The sequence below is a fragment of the Plecotus auritus genome, assembly GCF_963455305.1.
Source record: "Plecotus auritus genome assembly, chromosome: X".
NCBI classification, from domain to species: Eukaryota; Metazoa; Chordata; class Mammalia; order Chiroptera; family Vespertilionidae; genus Plecotus; species Plecotus auritus.
This window is the reverse complement of record NC_137784.1, coordinates 67,073,718-67,095,334: the sequence shown is the minus strand read 5'-3', so window position 1 is coordinate 67,095,334 and position 21,617 is coordinate 67,073,718. Positions and strand designations below refer to the sequence as shown.

The 21,617-nt window shown below is 40.5% G+C and overlaps 1 protein-coding gene and 1 pseudogene across 2 annotated transcripts in view; one reads left to right on the top strand and one right to left on the bottom strand.

The window, feature by feature from the left end:
- Nucleotides 1-21,617, bottom strand: part of PCDH11X (protocadherin 11 X-linked) — a 1,111,291-nt gene that overhangs the window by 644,028 nt on the left and 445,646 nt on the right. The gene's annotated exons all lie outside the window — the stretch shown is intronic.
- Nucleotides 10,157-10,632, top strand: LOC308239662 (succinate dehydrogenase [ubiquinone] cytochrome b small subunit, mitochondrial-like; annotated as a pseudogene). The gene has a single exon. The product of its transcript is annotated as a succinate dehydrogenase [ubiquinone] cytochrome b small subunit, mitochondrial-like (transcript).

The window sequence follows — 21,617 nt, the reverse complement described above, 5'->3', positions numbered from 1 at the left end:
TGATATCAATAAGCCAGTAATAAACAGAGCTAAGATGATTTTTATAGTTTAAAAAAATGTTGAACTAAGGTATTGGTAAATCTAATTTCTTTTTTAAAAAAACTACAGAATATGTATTATGATTATATTAAAGCTCTTTATACAATAATGACATTTATAATTTTCCAAGGGTTTCCTCGAGGGATCTCAAGTGATGCCCTAAGAAAATGTTTTGAACCAAATTAGTCTACAATCTGCATCACTTGGCTAAAAACCTGAAACAAAGAGTAATCAGAGGAATAGAGAGGAATCCAAATAAGTAATAATAGAAATATAATATATTTGGTGAGAAAAGAAAGCTGTTAGCTGTCTGAAATATGACTAGGAAAACTGAAGAAAAAAAAATAGATGTGACCTATAAAACTGCACTCCTATCCTGACCAACTCCAATTATTAGTATAATTAGAGCAAATTTACCTTGACCAAAGGAAGAAGAATAACTAGCAAATATAAAAATGGAATTTTTAAATTAGAGTTAATTTACAAATTGGAAAAAAACTAACACTGGTTATTTTTGCATTTGTGCATTAGGAAATATTGGCATATTATGACATTATAGTAAAAATAACAAAAGCCTCAACAAAACACCAACATCATAATTACATCTCTATTATGTCTCTATTTTTTAAACTTCAGAATCCAGATTAAAATCACTTCAGTTTATTGCATAGCAGATTTTATAGTAAGCAATCATTAAGGACTAGTTAAAATGGGAGGGGAAAAAGTAAAGATGAATTATCTATATTTTTGAGAAAGCAAGATTTCATAAACCAAAAAATTTTCTTCACTATATTATTACTTTCCCATCAAATATATTGAGAAAAGAGCAAATAATTTTATTTATTAGACTCAATGGAAATTTATTTTAAATAAATGCACATTCAGCCCATTCAGCTCAGTTGGTTGGATGGAGTATTGTCATCTGGTGCATCAAATGGTGGCAGGGATTCCTAGTCAGGGCACATATGGAGGTTTCAGGTTCTATCCCTGCTCTGGAAATGAGTAGGAGGCAACAGATTAATGTGTCCCTCTCACATCAATGTTCTCTCTCTCTCTCTCTCTCTCTTTCTTTCTTTCCTTCCTTCTCTCAAATCAATAAAATAAAAATAAATAAAATAAACGCATATTCATTCTATGCATATATAAAAACAATATTGAGAATGTTTTATCAACTGTTATTTATTAAATATTTATTAAATATTTTATCAACTGTTATTTATTAAACTGCATACTTTACACTGAGTGTAACATCCTATATAATAAAAGCCTAATATGCTAAGTGTCCAGTTGTTCATTCAACCAAAGTGTAATATGCTAATTATATGCTAAGGTTGCTCAACTCCTCGCTATGATGTGCACTGACCACCAGGGGGCAGACAGTCAACTGGTTGACCAGTCGCTGTGACATGCACTGACCACCAGGGAGCAGATGCTCTGACCCGTAGGTGAGTTTGCTGCTGGGGTCCAGCTGATTGGGACTGAGCGAAACGGGGCGGACACACCCTGGAGCCAACCTCCTGCATCCCTCCCTGGTCCCAATCATGCACCGGTGGGGTTCCTCAGCCTGGCCTGTGCCCTCTTGTAATCCTGGACCCCTCAGGGATGTTGGAGAGCCAGTTTAAGCCCTATCCCACAGGCCAGGCTGAGGGACCCCACCAGTGCACAAATTCATGCACTGAGCCTCTAGTAAATAAAAAATATGTCAAATAGGGGTTTCAAAGAATATCCTATCTAATACAAGAGCAATATGCAAATTAACCATCACTCCGCTACACCCACAAGCCACACCCACCAGCCAATCAGGAGCAAATATGCAAATAAACCCAACCAAGATGGCTACGGCCACAGAGAGCAGGAGGGAGGCTTGGGTTTCCCCGGCAATGGAGGAAGCCAAGCTTTCTGCCTGCCCTTGCCGGCCTAGGCCTCCACTCAAGGCTACAAAGTTTCAATGATAGAAGATACATAAATCCAAACAGAAATGGCGGCAGCCACGGAGCTGGAAAGAGCAGGAGGCTAGGGTTGCCCATGGCGATGGAGGAAGCCAAGCTTTCCGCACATCCTGGCCAGCTCAGGCCTCGCTTAAGGCTACAAAGTTTCAATGATAGAAGATACATAAATTCCAACAGAAATGGCTGCCGCCACGGAGCAAGCAGAAGGCTTGGCTCCGCTCCAGGCTACAAAGTTTCAATTGTAGAAGATAAATAAACCCCAGATACCAGGGCCTCCGCTTGGGTCACCAGGGGGTGTGGCTGGCCTGCAAACCACCACAGGCCCCTCGCCCAGGCAGCGCCACGCCCCAAGGGAACCCCCACCCTGATCTGAGACACCCTTCAGGGCAAACCAGCTGGCCCCCACCCATGCACCAGGCCTCTATCCTATCTAATAAAAGAGTAATATGCAGATTGACCATCACTCCAACACACAAGATGGCTGCCCCCATGTGGTCAAAGATACTGCCCCCATGTGGAGACAAGATGGCCACCACAAGATGGCCAGCAGGGTAGGGCAGTTGGAAGGGACCAGGCCTGCAAGAGAGGGTAGTTGGGGGTGACCAGGCCTGCAGGGGAGGGCAGTTAAAGGTGACCAGGCCTGCAGGGAGGGCAGTTAGGGGTGACCAGGCCTGCAAGGGAGGGTAGTTGGGGGTGACCAGGCCTGCAGGGGAGAGCAGTTAGGGTCAAACAGGCTGGCAGGGGAGTGGTTAGGGGTTGATCAGGCTGGCAGGCAGAAGCAGTTAGGGGCAATCAGTCAGCAGGCAGGTGAGCAATTGGGAGCCAGCAGTCCTGGATTGTGAGAGGGATGTCTGACTGCCCCTTTAGGCAGTCGGACATCCCTCGAGAAGTCCCAGATTGGAGAGGGTGCAGGCTGGGCTGAGGGACACACCCCCCCCGTGCACGAATTTCATGCACCGGGCCTCTAGTAAATTCCATAAAGAAATATATCATAGTACAATACAGAACTTAATTATAATATTAATTCATTGTACATTATCTTCTTACAAGTCACATCTCATTGGGTATAACCTCACCTACAATACACCTTTATGTGGCAGCCTCAAGTTAGTTACTAATTTTGTTTTCCTCTGTCTGCCCTTGCTCATACAAGCCGACCAATGTATTAATTGCTGCTCCTTCAATGCATAGTATGTTTTGACCCTATCTCTTTGAATTTAAAAATATCTTCTTGATTTATGCATGCTTCAGTTCTTTACCACTTCTAGATCTTTGACCAAATCTTATAAACTACAACATTTAAATTTGCAAATATTAGTTTTTTTGAAGAAACTCCATGCTGTTCTCCACAGTGGCTGCACCATTCTGCATTCCCACCAGCAGTGCATGAGGGTTTCTTTTTCTCAGCATCCTCGCCAACACTTGTCATTTGTTGTTTGTTGATGATTGCCATTCTAACAGGTGTGAGGTGGTACCGCATTGTTGTTTTCATTTGCATATCTCGGATGATTAGTCACTTTGAGCATGTTTTCATATGTCTCTTGGCCTTCCTTATTTCCTCTTCCAAAAGTATCTATTTAGGTCCATTGCCCATTTTTTTCATTGGGTTGTTTATCTTCCTTTTGTTAAATTGTATGAGTTCCCTGTAAAGGTTGGAGATTAAATCCTTATCGGTGATAACATTGGCAAATATGTTCTCCCATGCAGTGGGCTTTCTTGTTGTTTTGTGGATGGTTTCTTTTGCTGTACAGAAGCTTTTAATTTTGATGTAGTCTCATTTGTTTATTTTCTCTTTAGTTTCCATTGCCCTAGGAGCTGTATCAGTGAAGATATTGCTTCGGCATATGTCTGAGATTTTGCTGCCTGTGTATTCCTCTAATATTTTTATGGTTTCCTGTCTTATGTTTAAGTCCTTTATCCATTTTGAGTTTATTTTTGTGTATGCTGTCCCACTTCCAGAAATATACACTGAGTGGCCAGATTATTATGATCTCTGAAAGCATAATAATATGGCCACTCAATATATATATATATATATATATATATATATATATATATATATATATATATTAGAGTCCTGGTGCATGAATTCATGCAGGGGTGGGGTCCAGCCAGCCTGGCCAGGGGGAGGGGACATGGGCGGTTGGCCGGCCTGCCTGCTGGTTCAACTCCTGGTAGAGGGGACAATTTGCATATTAGCCTTTTATTATATAGGATATACACTGAGTGGCCAGATTATTATGTGTTCAGAGATCATAATAATCTGGCCACTCAGTGTGTCTCAAGAAACTAGAAACACCAATCAGAAAGTATATATGCACCCCTATGTTCATAGCAGCACAATTTACCATAGATAATATATTGAAACAGCCTAAGTGCCCATCAGCAGATGAGTGGATTTAAAAAACTGTGGTACATATACACAATGGAATACTACACTGCAGTAAAAAAGAAGGAATTCGTAACATTTGCAACAGCTTGGATGGAATTGGAGAGCATTATGCTAAGCGAAATAAGCCAGTCAGAGAAAGATAAATATCACATGATCTCACTCATTTGAGGATTATAATGAACAACATAAAACGATGAACAAAAACATATCCAGAGACAGAGAAGCATCAATCAGATGCTCAAACCTCAGAGGGAAGGTAGGGGAGGGTGGGGTAAGGAAGAGAGATTAACCAAAGGACTTGTATGCATGCATATAAGCCAAAGCAATGATGCAGACAACAGGGGGTGAGGGTGAGGGCAGGATTGTGGGGGATGGGGGGACAATAAGGGGATAAGGACACTTTTGTAATACCTTAATCAATAAAGGAAAAAAAAAGTAATAATAGCTACCAATAAAAAAATTCAAGAAGCGTGAAATCATATCAAGCCTATTCTAAAATCACAATGGCATAAAATTAGAAATCAACAACAATAAAAAAATAGAACACATGGAGCCTAAATAGCATGCTATTAAACATTGAAGGGTTTACTGAAGAGATCAAAGAAGAAATAAAAACATTCTGGAAACAAATTTCAATGAAAACACAGCAATCCAAAATCGATGGGATACAGTGAAAAGAATCCTGAAAGGGACATTCATAGCATTACAGGCCTATCTCGAAAAACAAGAAAAACTTGTAATAAGTTATCTAACACAACAACTTAATGAATTAGAAAGAGAGCAGGAAGAAAAGCCCAGAGTTAGCAGAAGGAAGAAAATAATAAAGAACAGAGTGGAAATAAACGACATAGAGACCAAAAAATCTATACAAAAGATCAACAAAACCAAGAGCTGGTTCTTTGAAAGGATAAACAAGACTGATGAACCTCTAGCCAGACTCACCAAGAAGCAAAGAGAGAAGACCCAAATAAACAAAATCAGAAATGAAAGAGGAGAAATAAGGATTTCCCACAGAAATACAAAGTATTGTAAAAAAATATGAACAACTCTATTCCAACAAACTGGACAACTTTGACGAAATGGACATATTCCTGGAAATATGCAATCTTCCAAAACTCAATCAGAAAGAATCAGAAAATCTGAATTTGGCGAATAACTACTGAGGAAATTGAAGCAGTAATTAAATAAACTTCCAGGAAACAAAAGCCCTGGTCTAGACAACTACACAGGGTCTGAATCCAAGTACCTATACATAATTACCAAACATTCAAGGAAGAACTAACACCTATCCTCCTCAAACTATTCCAAAAAATTTAAGAGGAAAGAACACTTATGAGCTTTTTCTATGAAGCAAGCATTACCCTAATTCCAAAACCAGATAAAGACACTACAAAGAAAGAACTGCAGGCCATTATCCCTGATGGACATAGATGCTTAAAACCTCAACAAAATTTTAGCAAGTTGGATCCAGCAATACATTAAAATGATAATACACCATGACCAAGTGGAATTTATTCTGGGGATTTAAGGCTGGTATAATACCCCAAAATCAATAAATGTGCTATAGCACATTAGTAGATTGCAACACAAAAATTACATTGTCATATCAATTGATGCAGAAAATGCATTCAACAAAATCCAACACCCTTTTTTTTAAATAAAAACTCTCAGCAAACTCAGAATAGAGGTGTCATACCTCAACATAATAAAAGCCTTATATGGCAAACCTATAGCCAACATCATACTTAATGGTTTAAACTCACACCATGTGCCCTAAGAACAAGAACAAGACAGGGATCCCCACTTCCACAACTCCTGTTTGACATAGTACTGGAAGTGCTAGCCATAGTGATCAGACAAGAAGAAATAAAAGAAATCCAAATTGCAAAGGAGGAAGTAAAACTGTCATTATTCACAGATGACATGAAATTGTGTATAGAAAACCCTAAAGACTCCATCAAAAAACTACCAGATTTAATATATGAATTTGGCAACATATCAGGATACAAAATCAACACCCAGAAATCTATGGCATTTTACTACACCAATAATGAACTCACAGAAAGAGGAACTAAATAAGAAATCCCATTTAACAATACAACAAAAAATTAAGTTACTTTGGAATAAACCTAACCAAGGAGATTAAAGACTTGTATTCAGAAAACTAAAGGACATTGACAAAAGAGATAGAGGAAGATACACACAAGTGGAATAATAAACCATGCTTACGGATTGGTAGAATCAACATCATTAAAATGTCAGAATGGCTATCATCAACAAATTAACAAATGACAAGTGTTGGCGAGGATGTGGAGAAAAAGGAACCCTCACACACTGCTGATGGGAATGCAGACTTGTGCAGCCTCTGTGGAAAACAGTATGGAGTTTCCTCAAAAAATTAAAAGTGGAACTTCCATTTGACCCAGTAATCCCACTTCTAAGAATGTATCCCAAGAAACTAGAAACACCAATCAGAAAGAATTTGTGCATCCCTGTGTTCATAGCAACACAATTTGCAATAGAAAAAAATTGGAACTAGCCTAAGTGCCCATCAACAGATGTGGATAAAAACTATGGTACATATGTGGACACAGACAATGGGGTGGTGAAGGCTTGGGACATGGTGTGGGGAGGATGGGAGCAGGCAGGAAGAGGTTAATGGGGGGGAGGAAGAAGGGCCCATGTAATAGTTTCAACAATAAAGTTTAAAATAAAAAAATATAGATATATGTAGATATAGACATATAATATGCAAAAGATAAAACAAAACAAAAATTAAAAAAGCAAAAAACTGTGATACATCTGCACAATGGAATGCTATGCAGCTGTAAAAAAGAAAGAATTCTTATCATTTGCAACAGCATGGATAGATCTGGAGAGCATTATGCTAAGTGAAATAAGCCAGTCAGAGAAAGATAAGTATCACACAATCTCACTCACATGTGGAAACTAATGAACAAATAAACTGATGATCAAAAACAGACCCAGAGTCATAGAAGTATCAAACAGACTGTCAAACCTCAGAGGGAAGGCAGGGGAGGGTGGGTTGGTAGGAAAGGATTCAGCAATGAACTTGTATCCATATATGCATAACCCATGGACACAGACAATAAGCTTTTGAAGGCCTGATGTGGGGGGCAGGGCTAGTTGGGAGATGCCAATTGGGGAAAAAGGGGGCATATGTAATACTTTTGATAATAAAGATAAAAAATAAATATGTAAGCTTGGGGAGATGATTGTACTAAAGACATGATGGTTATTATAAAAATATCACATAAAATTTTAAATGAAATCATCAAGTGATATACTAAAACCCCCCAAAATGATATGTTTGATCCTATATAATAAAACAGTAATATGCAAATTGACTGAAAAGCATGACAACCTGTGGAATGACCAGTCGCTATGACATGCACTGACCACCAGGGGGCAGACGCTCAATGCAGGAGCTGCCCCCAGCCCACAGGCCCAGACCAGGGGAGGCGGTGGGGGGTGGGGTCGGCGAGCAGGTGATGCCAGGCCAGCCAAGTGGGTGCCAGCAGGGGCTCCCCAATCTCCTTGCCGGTCGACCCACAGATCAGCCCTCATCACTGGTCAGGCCTAGGGACCTTACCCGGGCACAAGTTTTGAGCACCAGACCTTTACTATAAAAATAAAGTGGCATCTGTTAATTAACACAATTTTTCTTTTTTAAAATATATTTTTATTGATTTCAGAGAGGAAGGGAGAGAGAAAAATAGAAACATCTATGATGAGAGAGAATCATTGATCGGCTGCCTTCTGCATGCTCAAAACTGGGGATCAAACCCACAACCCAGTCATGTGCCCTGGCCTGGAATCAAACATGACCTCCTGGTTCATAGGTCAAGGTTGAGTCAAGCCTTCCGTGAAACACATATTTTCTCAACCAAGAAGCCCATCAACAAAAGAATTTGCTACAATACCCGTGTACAGAATTTTAAAGATAATTTTATAATGTGGATGTACATAATGTAATAGGATGTAAAAATGTAACCATTGTTGTATAAGTATCTGTAATATTTGCAGATATAATTAATGCAGTTCTACTGTTGTATTTAAATTATGAATGTTTCTGTTCCCCAATACCATTTCTAAAACTTTAAGACAAATTGTATATTTATATCAAGTGCTAAGATAATTTAACATATAAACACTACTTTTAGACCCCCTTACAGGTTTTACAGTCTTAGTCATGTAACTAGATTAACATTCATTATATTTATGGCTTTAGGTCAAACAAATTTGACTATGCTAAATTATATTCCAAATAGACATAGTTATGGTAAAAATCTCATAAATATGTATTTACGTTGAAGATGCATATTGCTACAAATACTTTCCATGGCTCAAGTTTCTCCCTTGTGATCTCATAGAATCAATGCCTTTGGAATCATTTTTGATATCAATTTTGTGTATAAATTTAATAAATGTGAATGTCTTAATTTAATAAATGTGAATTGTCTGAAAGTGTAGGGACTTGCTAACAGATGTTTTATTTAACTTACTTTCTTAAAACTTTTAAAATTCTCCAGAATACCATTCAGTCTCATCTCATCCATCTCTCTCATGCTCAAATATAAAAGAATAAATGAAATAATGGGGAAAATCACATCCAATGTCTTCCTGCCATGCAATATTCTCTGCCTACTTTCAATGATGCCATTTTTTTTAATCATGGCAAAAACAGCTTCAATGGCTGCCCCAGAATTCCCTTCATGGTAGTACCCCATTTAGAATCATTCTCCTTGAGCAGGTCTCCAGGATAAATTTTCTTTCTCTATAATTACATGAAATATATTTTAGTGTTTTGTTTTCTCAGAACCATCCATAGTGAATCACAGAATAATTTGAGTAATATATCCTAAAGTTTCATTCCTATATGTTAATTCCATTCAGGCTAAATTTGTACTTGTGGAGACCTAATGTGTTAATCCAATGAAATAATTGTAATAATGAGAAATGCAAAGGGTGGGATAGACCAACGAGAGAAGAACTTAGAAAGAAGAAAGGTAGTTGGGAGCAAATGGGAAGATAACACCTTATAGTCCTGTCTCATCATCATCCCCAAATATTCCATTCATAGTATCTAGTAACAGCTTTCTTGAATTTCTACTCACTCCAATGGATAAATTGGAGTATAAAACTCAGCCTTGGAAGGAGGTGAGAATTGTCTCAGGTAGATGTTTGGCTTCTTGGGCTTTCCAAGAGATTCATGCAATCAGTTATCAGGTAGGTTTCACTCTCTCTAAGCAGTTCATCCACATTCTCACCTTCAGCTTTCTATTTTTTACTGACTATAAAAGTAAATAGGAGGATTTTCATGTCTATGATAACACAGAGAAGAACAAACACTCCTATGTTTATATTCAGGATTAGCCAAGGTTTACAGCAAGTAAAATTCTCTTGAACCTTCATCCCAGTCTAAAAACAAAACAATATGCTATTTAATAAAGACCTGGTAATGTTGTAAATCAAATTTTCATAAGTATCTGCAGTTCCTTCTTTGCTAAGATGAAAACCTGAGCTTGCAGACTGGTTTGCAGAATATATTATTTTAACAGTACTGGCAGAATTATAAAAAAAAAAAAAAAACACAGGAAAACATTACTCTTATACCTAAGTTCTCATATTAAGATCCATATATTACCTTTGGAATGGTTTCATTCTTTTTTTTTTTTTATTTTAGATTTTGACATGTTTCCTATCACCACTTTAAATTAATTTCATTAGATGACCTTGAACCTTCAGGAGCGAGATGGCGAGTGTATGGAGGCCGAGTGCCCTCTGCGATGCTCGAGAAGGCCGAGCTCTCTTCCTCTGAACCCCAGTAGTCAGACCTGCTCAAATCTCGGCATTTCTCCAGGACCATCCTACCCCAAGATGGTGTGGAATACAGCACATTCACCTGTCACCCAGCCGCCATTCTGGTTCCAAGGCTGCGTCTCTCCACTGGACTGGTGAGAGGGTTGTCAGTGTTTTGCTCCTGGGCCTACTTCCAGCTGCGTATTTGAATCCTTCTTCTGCGATGGACTACTCCCTGGCTGCAGTCCTCTCTCTCCATAGTCATTGGGGCCTTGGACAAGTTGTAACTATGTTCAAAAGGATGCATTGCAGAAAGCTGCCAAGGCAGGACTCTTGGCACTCTCGGCTTTCACCTTTGCTGGGCTTTGTTATTTCAACTATCATAATGTGGGCATCTGCAAAGCTGTTGCCATGCTATGGAAGCTCTGATATTCTTGACTTAATACCTTGAAAACTGATTGTACACCCCTTTGCCTCTGCTCTGTCATGCCATTCATCTCACAATAAGGAAGAAATAACAGATGAGTCCACTGGTGAGATTAACTTCTCCTAATCACCTGGCTAGTTGTAGAATTTAATCTGTGAGGAAAAGGGTTGAGAGGAATTGTATCCAAGAAATTGTGAGACAGAGTTCCACATTCTGGTGAGTGAATGAGGTTGTCCTCCAGCTTCTCAAGACTCACAATGTAACTGAACATTATATATGAGCTTTCGCATTTTAATTTACCAAACTCTTAAAGGGAATTCAGCTTTATTACTGTCAATACCTAATTTAACTTCTATATTTGCCCTAAGAGTTATGGAGAGAGGAAAAGCTATTAATTCATAAGTAAAGACTGCAGAAACGTATGCAGCACTTAATGTTTGAAAACTTTCCCCCTTTGTTTAGTTGATACCAGTCACTGATGGTTATATGTCTTTGGGAAACTTTAAAGTTAGGAAATGCTATTACTATCAGGATATTTCACATTACTAATTTCTAAGTCCTGATAAAAAGAGCCTGGAGAACTTCTGAATATAGAGAAGTTCCATGCAGAGGGAACAGGTACCCCTGTAAAGGTATCAAAATATTACATGTTCTAAACTGAGACCTAACTCCTCAAATGTGTTCCTTTTACTTGTCCCAAAATAATATTCACAAATACAAAACTTTAAATAATAAATTGTTATTTTTCCCACTGTGAGAATTTTTAATGTGAAATGTATTCTGTGAAAAAAATTTTTTAAATAAAATTCTATATAATAAAAAAATAAATTAATTTCATTAAAAATTCAACCCTATGTGGTAGGGAGAATAATGACTCTTCAAAAGTGTCTACATCCTTAACACTGAACTTGTAAATATGTTAACTTGCAGATGTGATTAAATTAAGAGTTTTCAAAGCATGAGATTATCCTGGGTTATCCAGGTGCATGCAATATTATCCAAAGGGTCCTTATGAGGGAAAAAGGGAGGGAAGAGAGTCAGAAAAAGATATCTGAAGAGAAAAGCAGACATCAAATTGATGCGAGAATGAGCCAATGAATGTGGGCAGCTTTTTAGAAGCTGGAAAATACAGGAAAACAGATTCATCCCAAGAGCCTCCAGGAGGAATGCAGCCCTAATAGCATGCTGTTTTACCCTTTAAAGAAGCATTTTGGACTTTTGTCTTCCAGAATCATGCACTAATAAATTTTCATTGTTTTAAGCCACTAGTTTTGTGGTATATATTACAATAGCAATTGGAAATTAATATACCTTCTAAACATTTATTTAAAACAATTAATATTCTGAAATCCTATATAATAAAAGGCTAATATGCAAATAGACCAAATGGCAGAACAACTGGTTGCTATGATGCACACTGACCACGAGCAGGCAGACACTCAATGCAGGAGCTGTCTCCTGGTGGTCACTGCACTCCCACATGGGAAGCACAGCTCATCCAGAAGCCCTGAGCTGGGCTCATGGCTGGGGAGCTCAGCAGTGGTGGTGGGAGCCCCTCCTACCTCCACAGCAGCACTAAGGATGTCTGACTGTGGGGAGCAGGACTAAGCTGTCAGTCAGACATCCTCCGAGGGCTCCCGGACCGCAAGAGGGAGCAGGACAGGCTGAGGGACCTCCCCACCCCACCCTGAGTGAATGAATTTTGTGCACCAAGCCTCTAGTATGTAAATAAATAAGTTAAACACAAAACATTTTAAATGACAACCACTGCCTTGAAGAATACTGGCTAGTGCTGACATGTCAGTACATATGAAAACTCAGTGGCTTTCGCATTATCTGAATCTTTACCAAAGCTCAAAATATATTAAATCTTATGATAATAAACTACCAATGATCTATGCAGGACACAAAAGACAAGGATACTTCATACGAACATTTATTTAATAAATATTTAATAAGCACCTACTCTGTGTGATATACTGCTCCACTTATTAAGGACATAGCTGTGAAATAGAACTATAAAAAATATCTGCCCTCATGGAGAATATATTCTACAGGAAGTGTGAAAGAGAATGAACAAAATAAAATCTACATAATCTATTATGTAGTAATCAATTCTGTGTGACAAAATGTAATACAAACTAAAGGGATAAACTTTTCTGGAGGGTACAGTTGCTATTTCACATAGAGTCATCAAGGAAGGTCTAGTTGAGGAGCTGACTTTGAACAGTGATCTAAAGGAGTTAAAAAAGCAAGCCATATGAATATCTGAGGAAAGAGAATCCCAGGCAAATAAAAGAAAAAGAACAAATTTTGTGACACAGAAATGTGTTTGGTATGTGTTTGGCTAGATGCCATGTAAATAGATTGGAGGAAAATGGGAAATGTAGGAATACCTGTTAAGAAGCCATTTCAATAAGCTAGACAAAATATGATGGTGGCTTGGACAAGATTGGTAGCAGTGACATTGTCAAAACTGGTTGGATTGTATATATTTTAAAGGTAGAGCCCACAGTAGTTGTTTAAGGACTGGATATCTGGTGTAACAGAAACAGGAGTCTAGAGTTTGTGCTAGCAACTGAGATTACAAAACTTCAGGAGGAGCATATTTGGAGAAAGGGAATCAGAAGTTGGGCATATGAAGTTGGAAATACCTATTAGACATCCAGTAAAAGTGTGAGCTGGCGATGTAAATTTGGAAGTTATCAGTATGTTGATGTTATTTAAGGCATGGGACCCTATGAGATCCCCAAAAGAGTGAGGGTAGATGGGGTGGAGCAGGGGCTAGGTGGAGGGGGGTAGGGAGGAAAATGGGGGTATCTATAAGACTGTCAACAATTAAAAAACACTTTGAAATGACTGTTTCTTATGCATGTGCAATTCCACTGTTGTGTAATAAAACATTTGGCTAAAAAAGAAAAAGGAAAAAGAAGTGGTTGGAAAATGTAGCTCTGGTCACTGCAATGTTAAGAGTCTGGGAAGGTTAAGATCATTCAGCAGATGATAATGGGAATGAATGGCTTTGGTGTTAGAGTACCAAGAGAGAGTGAGGTCCCAGAAGCCAAGAGAAGAAAGTAATTCAACTAGAAGTAAGTCAGCATCTGATTCATATGATGCAGGTAGGTCAAATAAGATTAAGAATTTTAAACTGAGCATTGGATATAGCAACATAGAGGAAAGTATTAACCTTGTTATAGCTACTTTAGTAAAGTGGTAGAGCAAACCTCTGATTGGAGGGGGTATAATATGTCTTTTAGGCTCTCCAAACATTTTTCATACTTCTACATTCATATAATCTCCAGTTGCTCCCCTGAATAAGCTCAAAAGGATTCCATGAGAGAAGTATGGAACTCATTTTTAACACTGCCTATTTCATTAAGTAAACTATACACTATGCACAAAGTAATAAGCACTTTACGGATGAGAAATTGTGTTTTTATTATACCAAAGCTTTTTCAATGAAACTGTACATTTATATTTAATCTTTACCCATGGATATGTTTTTCATTGATTTGAGAGAGAAAGGAAGGCTGGGAAAGAAAAATCAATGTAAGAGAGGAATATCATAGGCTGTCTTCCATACACATCCAGCTGGGGATTAAACCCACAATCTAGGTGTGTGCCCTGACCTGGAATCGAACTCAAAACCTTTTTGTGTACAGAATGATGCTCCAACCAACTGAGCCACCAAGCCGGGGCAAAAATAATAATTTCATCTCACTTTATTTCTCCACTAGAAGCCCGGTGCACAAAATTCGTGCACTGGGGGGAATTCCCTCAGCCCAGCCTGCACACTCTCCAATCTGGGACCCCTCGGGGGATGTCCCTCTCACAATCTGGGACTGCTGGCTCCTAACCACTTGCCTGCCTGCCTGCCTGATTGCCCCTAACTGCTTCTGCCTACCAACCTGATAGCCACCTAACTGCTCCCCTGCAGGCCTGCTTGACACCTAACTGCTCCCCTGCTGGCCCGATGGCCCCCAACTGCCCTTCCCTGCCAGCCCAATCAACCCCAACTGCCCTCCCCTGCTGACCTGTTCACACCCAACTGCCCTCTTCTGCTGGCCTGATCACCCACAACTGTCCTCCCCTGCTGGCCATCTTGTGCCGGCCATCTTGTGCCGGCCATCTTGTGGTGGCCATCTTAATGTGTCCATCTTGTGAGGACATGGGGCAGCCATATTGTGATGATGTGAGGGCACAAGAGCCACCTAGGCTTTTATTAGTATAGATGTCATTCCATTATATGATTGAGAAGTTTAAACATATGTCTTCTTTCTGAATTTATTGGTATCCATCTTTCTAATAAAAGGGTAATATGCAAATTGGTCAGGACGCCCTCACAGTAACAACCGAACAGCAGGTTGCATGGGGCGACAAGGCCTGCAGGGGGGTTAGTGAGGGACGACCAAATGACTGAACAGCAGGCTGCATGGGGCAACCAGGACAGCAGGGGAGTTAGTGAGGGACAACGAAATGACTGAACAGCAGGCTGTGGGGGGTGACAAGGTCAAGCAGGGGGGTTAGTGAGGGATGACCAAATGACTGAACAAGCAGGCTGCGTGGGGCTACCAGGCTGGCAGGGGGGTTAGTGAGGGATGACCAAATGACTGAACAAACAGGCTGCGTAGGGCTACCAGGCTGGCAGGGGGGTTAGTGAGGGAAGACCAAACAACTGAACAAGCAGGCTGTGTGGGGAGACCAGGCTGGCAGGGTGGTTAGTGAGGGATGACCAAACAACTGAACAAGCAGGCTGTGTGGGGAGACCAGGCTGGCAGGGTGGTTAGTGAGGGATGACCAAACAACTGAACAAGCAGGCTGTGTGGGGAGACCAGGCTGGCAGGGGGAGCAGTTAGGGATGACCAAACAACTGAACAAGCAGGCTGTGTGGGGAGACCAGGCTGGCAGGGGGAGCAGTTAGGGATGACCAGGCCGGCAGAGGGGGGCAGTGAGGGGTGACCAGGCCAGCACAAGGGGCAGGGAGGGGTGACCAGGCAATCAGAGGGGGGCAGTGAGGGATGATGAGACCAGCTGGGGGGGCAGTTGGGGGCGACCAGGCCGGCAGGTGGGGGCAGTTGGTGGCGACCAGGTCAGTGGGGTGGGGGCATTAAGGGGCAACCTGGCCTGCCTGGGGGGGAAGTTAGGGGCAACCAGGCTGGCAGGAGGGCAGTTAGCGGCAATCAGGCAGGCAGGCAAGTGAGCAGTTAGGAGCCAGCAGTCCCAGAATGTGAGAGGGATGTCCGACTGCTTGTTTATGGTGCAGGCTGGGCTGAGGAGTTTCAAGTGTACAACTCAACATAACATCATCTGCATACTGCATCATGAATTCAACACCAAATATCAAGTCCCTTTCTTTCCCCATTTATCCGCTCTTTGCCTACTTCCACCTCCTCCAGCCACCCCTCCACCTCTGGCTATCACAATACTATTGTTTGTTTCTATGGGTCATATAAATATATTTTTGCTTAATCCCTTTACCTTTATTAACCCTGCTCCCCAAGCCACCTCCCTTCTGACCACTGTCAATCTACTCTGTATATCTATGCTTGTTTCTATTTTTGTTGTTAAATTATTTTGTTGATTGTATTCCACATATAAGTGAAATCACATGGTATTGGTCTTTCTCTGACTGGCTTAGTTCACTTAGCATAATAATATGCAGGTTCATACATGTTGTCACAGAATATAGTATTTTCTTCTTTTTTACAGCTGAGTAGTATTCCACTCTGTGAATATACCACAGCATTTTTATCCACTCATCTTCTGATGGACAATTGGGCTGTTTCCATATCTTGTCTCTTTTTTTTTATATACACATTCTTAGTCAGTGGTAATATGTTTGTTATATTCATTTTTTGGAAGGCAGATGGGTCAAAATTGTAAATGTTATATTATTATTAGAGATGGCTATTCTATCTAATAAAAAAGTAATATGCAAATTAACCATCACTCCGCTACACACACAAGCCACGCCCACAAGCCAATCAGGAGTGAATATGCAAATAAACCCAACCAAGATGGCTACCACCACAGAGAGCAGGAGGGAGGCATGGGTTTTCCCAGCAATGGAGGAAGCCAAGCTTTCCGCCTGCCCTTGCCAGCCTAGGCCTCCACTCAAAGCTACAAAGTTTCAATGATAGAAGATACATAAATCCAAACAGAAATGGTGGCAGCCACGGAGCTGGAAAGAGCAGGAGGCTAGGGTTGCCCGCGGCTATGGAGGAAGCCAAGCTTCTGCAGCCCTGGCAGGCCCAGGCCTCTGCTTAAGGCTACAAAGTTTCAATTATAGAAGATACATAAATCCCAACAGAAATGGCTGCCACCACTGAGCAAGCAGAAGGCTTGGCTCTGCTCCAGGCTACAAAGTTTCAATTGTAGAAGATAAATAAACCCCAGATACCAGGGCCTCCGCTTGGGTCACCAGGGGGCGTGGCCGGCCTGCAAACCACCACAGGCCCCTCACCCAGGCTGCCCCATGCCCCAAGGGAACCCCCACCCTGATCCAGGACACCCTTCAGGGCAAACCAGCTGGCCCTCACCCGTGCACCAGGCCTCTATCCTATCTAATAAAAGAGTAATATGCAGATTGAACATCACTTCAACTCACAAGATGGCTGCCCCATGTGGTTAAAGATCCTGCCCCCATGTGGACACAAAATGGCCACCACAAGATGGCCAGCAGGGGAGGGCAGTTGGGAGGGACCAGGTCTCCAAGGGAGAGCAGTTAGGGGTGACCAAGCTGGCAGAGGAGGGAAGTTGGGGTGACCAGGCCTGCAGGGGAGGTCAGTTAGGGGCAAACAGGCTGGCAGTGGAGCAGTTAGGCATCAATCAGGTTGGCATGGGAGTGGTTAGGGGGTGGTCAGGCTGGCAGGCAGAAGTGGTTAGGGGCAATCAGGAAGGCAGGCAGGCGAGCAGTTGGGAGCCAGCAGTCCTAGATTGTGAGAGGTCCCAGATTGGAGAGGGTGCAGGCTGGGCTGAGGGACACCCCCCCCCCGCCTGCTCAAATTTCGTGCACCAGGCCTCTAGTATAAAATAAAATGAATGGAAATCAAAACTGCTCTGGAAAAAGGGTTACTTTAAATATTATTCCTTTGAGAAACTGAACCTTATATCTTTTCTAGAAAGGCATACTGTAATTTTAATATTCAACTTGCTTTAAAAGGTCCTTGCTTTCTTCTTTTCATGAACAGAGTGAAATAAAAAAATAATAATAGTTCAAATGCTTCAAGATAAAATTACCCATATTTTACATGTTAGTTATACTTTACAGTGAATGTGATTTTTTGGCTCAGATTAGTTAAATTGTTTCACACTTCTACCTTCTTTATACATGTAGTATAACATGAGTTATTCTTGATTAGTAGTCTCAAAGAATTTACTTCACAAACTAATGAGTTAATATACATGCAGGAAAAAGCAGATGAAAAAACGTAGAGTTATTCTTTTAAAACATTTCATCTAAATCCATAGGTCTGGGTAGTAAAGTATTAATGGCAGTAAAAAATGTCCTTACAGACTTTACATAAAATGTTTCATTTAATCCTCAAATAGCCTTTGACTTAGATTTTTAATAAAAAAAATCCTCTTCTTTATAATGTTTATTCTTAATGAAAGTGAATTTTGTGTGACATGTAGTAAGTGGTTAAATTTATTATATAAATAACCAGATGAAAACTTTTCAAACTTGGAAATATCTGTCAATATGAAGGAATGTTCTCCCTTTTCATTGAAAAATCAAAATGAAGGTTAATAAATGTAATTATTTATAAGCCTTATATCATAGAGACCATGGAATACAGGACATGGAAATTGAAAGGCTGAACAAATATTTGATAAATTTTAAGCAAGGTAAACACTCAAATTAGTGATCATGTATTTTTAACTTTACATTTCCAAAATTGCATGAATTAACCATAATATTTTATCACTTTCAAAAATGTTCAAGTATGGAAAGATGCCATTAGGGCCATGCTTTAAGTATTATAGGATAATATCACAAAAATATGAATTCCAAGTAAATTCATTTTGCAATTCCTGTGATATGTCTGAAGCTAGATGCTACTCAATGGTTATAGTACATCTTAAGCAAAAAGGGATAAATGCTAATATCAAACATAAATTGAACATCTGAAGTCATCTTATTTAACTGAAAAATATTCACTGTTCTGTGTTTACCTTAAAAATCTAGACATTACCTTTCAATTTGCATTACTTTGAGAGTCACTGGGGGGTTTTGAGGTTTTATAGCGATAACTTAAATATTTTCATTCTACTGGGATTCCTAGTGTTCACAAAAGAGTTTTCAAATTATTTCTGTAGAAACATCTTTAGTTCTGTATTTGTGAATTTTTATCTTTAAAATAACGAGAAATAAATCAAGCTGAATTTCTCATTGATTTATTCATGTCATAATCTCTCTCTAAAACAGATGAAGGCTCCATGGAAAGACATTCATGAGCAAAAACTGCATAGTGTTGGGGGCTGGTTAGATGTATTATAGGAAACCGAAACAAACCAAATATAGAACATTTTGCAAATTTTGAGTGTATAGGTAATTATCAATAATTAAAATTTGTTCAAGTGATTGTGATAACATATAATTATCACACACCATCAGAAACATGTATAAAACATTGTTTCTACTAATACACTTTAGGTTTTGTTTGAATGTTGCAGTGAAATTCAGAAATTTAACTCTCCGAGGATTAAAATGGCAGCAGAGTAAGTGGATGCTGCATGGACATGCTCCCAGGAACAAACTGATATTACAACTAAAATACAGAAAAACTGCCTGAATAATCAATGGAAAACTCGCAGGAAAGAACCCTGGCACCCAAGGACCAAAAGTGGAGACCACATAGAGACTGGTAGAAGGGGCAGAGGCACGAAAGGGCTGGCTGGGCACCCACAAACAGCAACTGAAGTCCCGGAGAGACTTCAGTTGTGGGGGGATTCCACTGAGAACTCTGGAATCTAATCCCCAAGCTGGGCTCCCCAGCAGAAAGCACCAGAACTGAGGAAGGCACCCACATAACATATGGGTGTGAAAAGCAGTGGGGTGCTGTCTGCCAGGAAGAGATGGCTGGAAATTCCAACACCCTCTTAAAGGGTCAGTGCACAAATTTTCCTGTGGAGCCACCCACCTTGTGCTCAGGCAAAGGGAGGGTGAAGTGGACTGCATCTGTGAGGGCAGAAGCCAGGACTAGGGACTCAGGAGCTAGAGCTCAGAAGACAGACACCCCAAGTTTCCTGGGCTGAGTCATCCCCTCATGCAGTGGAGGACATCTTTCCCACATAGATATTTGCCTTGCCTGGGGAGAGGACAGTTGACACACCCTATTGGAAAACTCCTTGCCCTGAGGCTATTTAAGAGATTAAAAATAACAATTATAAGAGGAAAAAATGGTGGTGGAATAGACAGATGTGTTCCGAGCCTTGTCCCGGAGTAGAAAGAAAGAACAGCTGAGGGTCACACTAGGAGTATATGCTGGCAAGTTAAGGGACAGCTAAACTCCAGAAGAAGGTGGGGGACTGCTAGACGGGGTTCCCCTGACTAGGGAGCCCCCACTGTGGCTGGGTCTCCTCCCGGAGCTGCGGGCTTGGACAGGGAGTCTGCACCATCTTGAACGGGAAAGTGGAGCTTATCGGAAGCCTGAGAATCCACAAATGCGGCACCCACAGAACAGCTGTGAGCCCCAGAACACCGCTCCCCAATAGGCGCAAACACGCGGATTCAGAGGAGCTCTACACTCCACCACAGAAAGGTCAGATTTCGCCTAGGATAAGGTGAGGTCTCTGGTCCCGGCGGGAGAGAGGAACACCCGTTTTGTGGGAGCTGGAGGACCTGGGAAGTCTGTGCCTAGAAAAATCCGTGGCTGTTGGGGCTGGCGTGATCCGTGAATGTGGAAGGGGGTCCTCAGAGTTGCTAACAGAAGGGATCTCTAAAAAGCAACCCATTTTGATCTGACGTGCAGGGACAGCCTAAGAATTTCAAAGGTGTGCCAGATGCTTAGACTTAACGCACAGAATCATTGTTCGCACACGTGGGCTTTTTCCTCTTGAAATTCTTGCTTCTCATTACTAAGCCCAATACATAGGATCACCCAGTTGGGGACACCCTGGGAGTCTGCAGGGGAAAGTTGTTTTTCTGGAACCTGGGGATGGGAGTGGGGAGTGACCATGGGAGAGCCAGCTCTGAGGCAGCCCACTCCCACAAACCGGTAGTGAGTGCCACAGGGAAAGAAGGCTCTAACACTTCCTAGAGAGGCCATAGATAAACCCGGAAGTCAATCCAGAAACACTGCCACCCAGGGGCTGAATCACAAATTGACTCTTGTGTAATCAAAAATAAAGGAATACGAGAAATTAAGACACACTGCCTGCTTAAAATCAGGACTGGCTTACAACACTGAAGAGTAGTGGAACGCAGAGAACTGCAATACTGTCTGGACTGAGAAACAGGCGTGCCAAACAGAACAACAGAGGAAGTGAATAACCTTCACTACTCCACATTTTATTTTTATTTTTTATTTTTTTATTTTCATTTTTTGCATCTTTTACTCAAGAAACTATTTTTTTTTCTTTTTTCCTCACTTGATTTTACTTTTTTTAATTATTACATTTTTATTTTCAATCCGTATTATTACTACTGCTATTTTATCTTTTTTTTTAAGTGTTATTTTATTTTCTCTTCATTTTGTTTTGGGATTAATGTTCCTCATTCTATTTTCACCTTTCCTTTAGCATCGCTTTAATTTATCTCAACTCTACCTTTATGCCATCACACTCTTCCTAACCTTCCCCTTTTTGGTGTCCTGTTTATCTTACCCATTTCCTGCTTTAGATTTCCCCTATTCTTTCTGTTTACTCCTTGTTAAAATTTCACCCTACTTATATATCTAATGTCCAATCCCCTGCTCCAAGTCCTTTCACACCTCTCTCTTAGCTGTCTTAACTTTCAAAAAAATTGTTTTTCTCTCTGTCCTTT